Source organism: Henckelia pumila, chromosome 3 (genome assembly GCF_033568475.1).
Source record: "Henckelia pumila isolate YLH828 chromosome 3, ASM3356847v2, whole genome shotgun sequence".
Lineage (NCBI taxonomy): Eukaryota > Viridiplantae > Streptophyta > Magnoliopsida > Lamiales > Gesneriaceae > Henckelia > Henckelia pumila.
The window spans coordinates 115,657,131-115,663,864 of NC_133122.1; the positions used below are offsets into that span (position 1 = coordinate 115,657,131).

General features: G+C 39.1%; 1 non-coding gene across 1 annotated transcript; it reads left to right on the plus strand.

The window, feature by feature from the left end:
* The first annotated feature begins 6,149 nt into the window (after positions 1-6,149).
* Positions 6,150-6,255, plus strand: LOC140894102 (small nucleolar RNA R71). Its single transcript, XR_012153652.1, has one exon. It is a non-coding gene; the product is annotated as a small nucleolar RNA R71 (small nucleolar RNA).
* The last annotated feature ends 479 nt before the right edge of the window (positions 6,256-6,734 follow it).

Sequence of the window (6,734 nt, forward strand, 5' to 3'; positions counted from 1 at the left end):
TTCAAAAGAGAAATTAAAAATAACAGAAAATTAAAACAAAACAAAAGAAAAAAATTTCAAGCAATAAAAACTAAAAGAAAGAAAAGGTAAACGAGTGGTTCTCAATTTAGAGTCTAGAGCTCAACTGTTCTCCTCTCCAAACTATTCTTGGTCAGTCAGTGTGGTGATGACTGGAGTTGAGTCAACATCACCCCCTACATAGTTCTTCAGCCTCTGAGCATTGACCGTGAAAGACTCGTTTCTTGCATTATTTATTTCAATAGCCCATGATGGATACACCTTAGTGATTTGGTAAGGACCGGACCACCTAGACTTCAACTTTCCAGGAAAGAACCTCAACCTGGAGTTAAACAGAAGAACTGCTTCCCCTTCCTTAAATTCTCTATGACGAATGCGTCAGTCATGTATTCTCTTGGTCCTTTCTTTGTACGACACTGCCATATCGTATGCTTGATCTCGAAATTCCTCCAATTGGTTTAGCTCAAGCAATATCTTCTCACATGCAACAGCAAATTCAAAATTTAATGCTTTGATAGCCCAATATGCTCTATGCTCTAACTCAACTGGCAAATGACATGCCTTTCCAAACAACAGTCTATAAGGGGAGGTGCCTATAGGCATTTTGAAAGCAGTCCTATAGGCCCATAATGCATCGTCAAGTCTAAGTGCCCAATCCTTTCTATTTGTACTCACACTTTTTTCCAAAATTTTCTTAATTTCTCGATTGGACACTTCTACTTGGCCACTTATTTGGGGATGATAAGGAATAGAAACTTTGTGCTTGACACCATATTTCTTTAAAAGTTTTTCAAAGAGCTTATTACAAAAGTGGGTGCCACAATAATTAATAATTGCACGTGGTGTACCAAACCGGTTAAAAATTTTTTTCTTCAAAAATTTTAGGACCACTTGTGCATCATTAGTTGCCAAAGCTTCAGCATCTACCCATTTAGTAACATAATCGACGACGACCAAAATGTATTTTTTTGTAAAAGAGTTTGGAAATGGTCCCATAAAGTCGATTCCCCACACATCAAATATCTCACACTCAATAATATTATTCAACGGCATTTCATGACGGTTTGAGATATTACCTGTCTGCTGACATCTATCACACTCAATGACATAAGCACGTGCATATTTAAAAATATTGGGCCAATAAAACCCACATTCAAGTACCTTAGTTTCCGTCTTGATAGGCCCAGCATGGCCACCTACCTCACGGTCATGACAATGACTAAGGATGCTTTTCATTTCTCCTTTTGCCACACATCTCCGAATTATAAAGTCAGCACAAATTTTAAACAAGAAAGGTTCTTCCCAAAAATAATGCTTTACATCTGATAGAAACTTTTTCTTTTGATGAAAAGACAAGTTATGTGGGATTGTGCCCGTGACCAAGTAGTTTGCAAAATTAGCATACCATGGCGAGTGTTCTATGGCAAACAATTTTTCATCAGGGAACCAATAATCTATGTCCTCAGTATCATTCTGTGCACAATCAAGAATGCATTATAGTCTAGATAGGTGATCAGTGAAGACATTTTCTACTCTTTTTTTATCCTTTATCTCTAAGTCAAATTCTTGTAAGAGTAGGATCCACCTAATCAACCTAGGTTTTGCATCTTTCTTTGCCAAAATGTGTCTTATTGCAGAATGATCAGTGTATATAGTGATTTTTGAAAGTACAAGGTATGAATGAAACTTGTCCAGTGCAAAAACTACTACTAGCAACTCCTTTTCAGTGGTAGCATAATTCAATTGAGCCTCATTCAAGGTTTTGCTAGCATAGTAAATCGTACGGAATACCTTGTCTATCCTCTGGCCAAGCACAGCTCCAACAGCTGTGTCACTGGCGTCACACATTAGCTCAAATGGAAGGTCCCAATCCGGTGAAGTCAGCACTGGTGTAGTGACCAGTCTTTCTCTCAGAAATTAAAATGCCTGTAAACAAGTAGAATCAAAATTAAAAGGTGCATCTTTCATCAATAAATAAGAAAGAGGTTTGAAATTTTTGAAAAATCTTTAATGAAACGCCGATAAAAATCGGCATGGCCTAAAAAACTTCTGACTCCCTTGATTGTTGTCGGTGGAGGTAAATTCTGAATGACTTGCACCTTGGCCCTGTCCACCTCAATTCCCTGCCCAGATATGCGGTGTCCTAATACAATACCTTTTGTCACCATGAGGTGACACTTTTCCCAGTTGAGTACCAAGTTTGTTTCCTCACATCTTATCAAAACAATATTAAGATTACTCAGACATGCATCAAAAGACTGACCAAAAATGGAAAAATCATCCATAAATATCTCTAGAAACTTTTCAACCATATCATGAATTATAGAAGTCATGCATCTCTAAAAAGTCGCATGAGCATTACAAAGACCAAAAGGCATGCGTCTATAGGCAAACATACCATATGGGCAAGTGAAAGTTGTTTTATCCTGATCTTCAGGTGCAATCGCAATTTGATTGTATCCTGAATACCCATCTAAAAAGCAATAAAATTCATACCCAGCAAGCCTTTCTAGCATTTGGTCAATGAAGGGGAGGGGAAAATGGTCTTTACGGGTTGCGTCATTCAATTTCCTATAGTCTATACACACACGCCAACCTGTAACTGTCCTAGTGGGTATCAGCTCATTTTGCTCATTCTTAATGACAATTATCCCTCCTTTTTTCGGAACACATTGAAGTGGACTCACCCATGCACTATCAAAAATGGGATAAATGATACCTGCATCCAGAAGTTTTATCGTTTCAGCCTTCACTACTTCTTGCATCTTGGGATTTGTTACGCCTTATACGCATACAAATATCTTAAATGAGATTAATGTTTTTAATGCGATAACTTATCTTGTTTTGATAATTACAAAACTAGGTTATTATTTCTAATCGTTTAAAGTGAGACTTTGCAGATTAGATTATTACAAACATTATTATGGAGAATAACATTGAAAAATTTACTGAGCCTTTTAGAGTCACCCAATTCCGATCTCCACCTGTCATATTAAAGTTCAGGATGCTCAAAAGCTACGGTTCAAATTGCAGCTCAATCCAATGGCTAGATCATGAGAAATGAATTTTTCAAAAGTGCCGCACAGAACAAGAAGCAAAAATAAGACGTAGTAACTTCAAAAAAATACTGGAATCATTTGATGCATTCAAATCCGATCTCTACAATTAAAAATGCAATTCACGATGTTCTAAAGCTACTGTTCAAATTTCAAGTCAATCCGACAGACGAAATGTGAGTTATGAATTTTTGAAGTTTGCCGCGTAGTCTGCATTGTGCCTAACGGACGCAATGAACCTAGGAACGGACGCAACGTTCCTTGTCAAAAACATGATCCAATTTTTGAGGAAGAAAGTCGCCTGACCAAAGCCGCAATGTGCTGAATGGATGAAACGAACCTAGGTACGAACGCAACTTTCGTCACCAACGCCGGAAGATTTAAATGTGCGCTGAACGGACGCAACGAAGGCCAAAATGGACGCAACGAACCTGCCCGAATTTTCAGCTATAAATAGATGCATTCCAAGGCCATTTCAAACACAACTCAAGCAATCCTATCCTCTACTTCTCAAGTGTTCATTCAAGAGTTTCATACATATTTCTTTCAATTAGAGAGTTGATTGTAAAAATTGTTTGTGAGTTGTTGAGCTTTCGTTGTACTCTCGAGTGTGAAGCCCGAGTGTATAATTGTTGTTGAGGATATCCTTGGAGTCCTTAAGGCCAAGTGTTCGAGTTTTATCGGCGTGGTGATCGTGTTGAGTTGTACGGCTATCCTTGGAGCCATCAAGGCCAAGACGTTAAAGTGCTAGTGGATCCTTGGTTAATCGATCTTAACCAAAAAGGGAAGACGTAGACGATTTATCGTCGAACTTCCATAAACATCTCTTATCCCTTTTACTGCTTTATTTACATTACACATTTATTTACTGCATTTATTATTAATTGCTTTAAGTCTTCCGATTGCGTATTTTCATAATCTCTTTAAATTGCTAAAGTTGACAATATAACCTAAATCACCCCCATTAGGTTCTAACAGGATTCAATCTCCTCTGTGGTTGGACCAAGGGGTTGATGTTCTCTTCCATTAATATCTTGTGCATGCATATGGATGTATTGACGCCTTTGATATCTGCGACCTTCCAGGCAAACACACTCTTATGACTTTTGAGAACATCTAGCAGTCTGGTCTCAATCTCACCTGTCAAAGAAGAAGAAATTATGACAGGTAAATTTTCATTCTCATTTAAAAATACATATTTGAGATGGGTAGGTAATGGTTTCAATTCCACAGTTGGTGGTTCTTCAAGACTTGGTTTCTGTAGGACCAAATCCTTTCGGTCACCAAGATCTCCGAGTCTGAGCTTGCCACCTTTTCGCCATGACTGGTTATCATTCAAGTAAGCCGCCATCTCTTCTATCTCTAAATTTATTAAGTCATCACGAGGAGGGGATATGAGTGCAGCTTCTAATGGTTCCTGCAATGTATCCTGCACAAAATCATATTGAAGTGAGTCGACAACGTCAATTTGAAATCACTCTTCATTAATTTGTGAAAATTTAAGTGCTTTAAACACATCAAAGGAAATTTTCTCCTCGCCCACTCTCAGATGTAGCTCTCCCTTTTGGACATCGTCAATTTGAAAGCACTCTTCATTACTTTGTGAAAATTTAAGTGCTTTAAACTCATCAAAGGAAATTTTCTCCTTGCCCACTCTCAGATGTAGCTCTCCCTACTGGACATCGATTAGTGCTTCTCCTAAAATAAGTGGCATGTCCAAGTCCTCCTCCATATAGAGTACCACAAAGTCCACCGAAAAGATGAATTTGTCAACTTTCACTAGCACATCCTCTATTATCCCTCTGGGATATTTGATAGACATGTCCGCCAATTGCAACGACATCCTGGTGTATTTCGGCTCTCCCAAGTTCAGTTTCCTGAAGACAGAATATGGTATTAAGTTTATACTCGCACAAAGCCTTATAAAATTGCACATCATTAATAACACAAGGGATAGAGAAACTCCCTGGATCTTTTTTCTTCGGTGGGATCTTGTTCTGAACTAGTGCAGAGCAATTTTCTGTTAAACTGATCATTGCATGCTCCTCCAATTTTCTCTTGTTGGAGAGAATCTCCTTCAAGAACTTCGCATAGCTAGGCATTTGCATCAATGAATCGGCGAAGGGAATGTTTATATTCAATTTCTTGAATAATTCTAGGAATTTTAGCAAACTGAGAATCTAGCTTGGCCTTCTTGAGAGCTGCAGGAAAAGGTGGTGGAATAACAATATTCGACTGTGATGTGGGTGGTGGTATGGAAGTAGAAGACTTACCTGCAGTTTTCTCTAATACAGCTGGTTCTGACTCTTTCTCGCCTCGTCTCTCACCTTCGATTCTCTCTGCACTTCTTAATTCAACAGCCTTGACCTTCTCCTTTGGATTTTTTCCGTGTCACTTAGCAAGGTACCCATCTCTCTACTGGAAATCGCTTTAGCTAACTGCCCTATTTGATTTTCCAGATTCTTAATCGATGCATCCTGATTCTGCATTCTGGTCTCAGTGGATGATATGACCTTCTTCATCATCTGTTCCATGCTTGACTTCTCCTCCTGATGCTGTTTTTCATAGTTCTGATTCCCATATGGCCTATTGTTCTGTCCTCCCCACGAAAAGTTTGGATGCTGTTTCCACCCTGGATTGTATGTATTTGAGAATGGATCATTCCTAGGGTGGTTTTGATTCCCTACATGGTTCACCATTCCTCCCTCTGGCTGATATGATGGATTGCCTGTCTGACAATCTTTTGTGAAGTGTTCAGCACCACATTTCTCACACCACACTTCTTGAATACGCATCACAGACTGCCCTAGAGTTAGCTCTTAAATCCTCTTATTCATGACTTCAAGCTGAGCTGCTACTGAGGTGAATGCATAAACTTGATGCATTCCTGCGGGTCTCCTAGCTGCATTCTTGTCGGATTGAGGGTGATAGCTACTGGATGCCATCTCCTCAATTAACTCATATCCATCTTTCGGTGATTTTCGTAACAAATTACCACCTGCAGCTGCATCTAACATGGTGCGATTTGAGTGAGGAAGACCATAATAAAAAGTTTGTACCACAAGACCGTCTGGTAGTTGGTGATGTGGGCATCTCCTCAATATATCTTTGTAGCGCTCCCATGCTTCATATAGTGTTTCCTGTTCTCCTTGAGCAAAGGTTGTGATGTCAGCTCCAAACTTCATCGATTTGGACGGTGGGAAGTATTTGGTAAGAAAAGCCTTTGCGAGATCATCCGAAGTGGTGATGGAACCTGCAGGTAAATTTGTTAGCCATGCTTTAGCCTTATCTCGTAACGAAAAAGGGAATAAACGCAAACGAATAGCGTCATCAGAAACTCCCTGAATCTTGAAAGTGTCACAGATTTCTAGAAAATTTGTCAGGTGAGCATATGGGTCACCGATTGTCATCCCACCAAACTAGACTGTGTTTTTCACCATTTGAATGATGACAGGCTTGATTTCAAACTGATTTGCTGCTATGGTTGACTTGATGATTCTTGTTCTGGCGTTTTCTATAGATGGCATAGCACTATCCAGCATTGACCTGTAGATAGGTGGTACATTATTCTCAGCTTCTCCATCTTCACGTAGTCGTTCTTGTTCTGCCATTGCTTTTTTTTGTTGTCTTCTTATTCTGCGAAAAGTACTTTCAATTTCT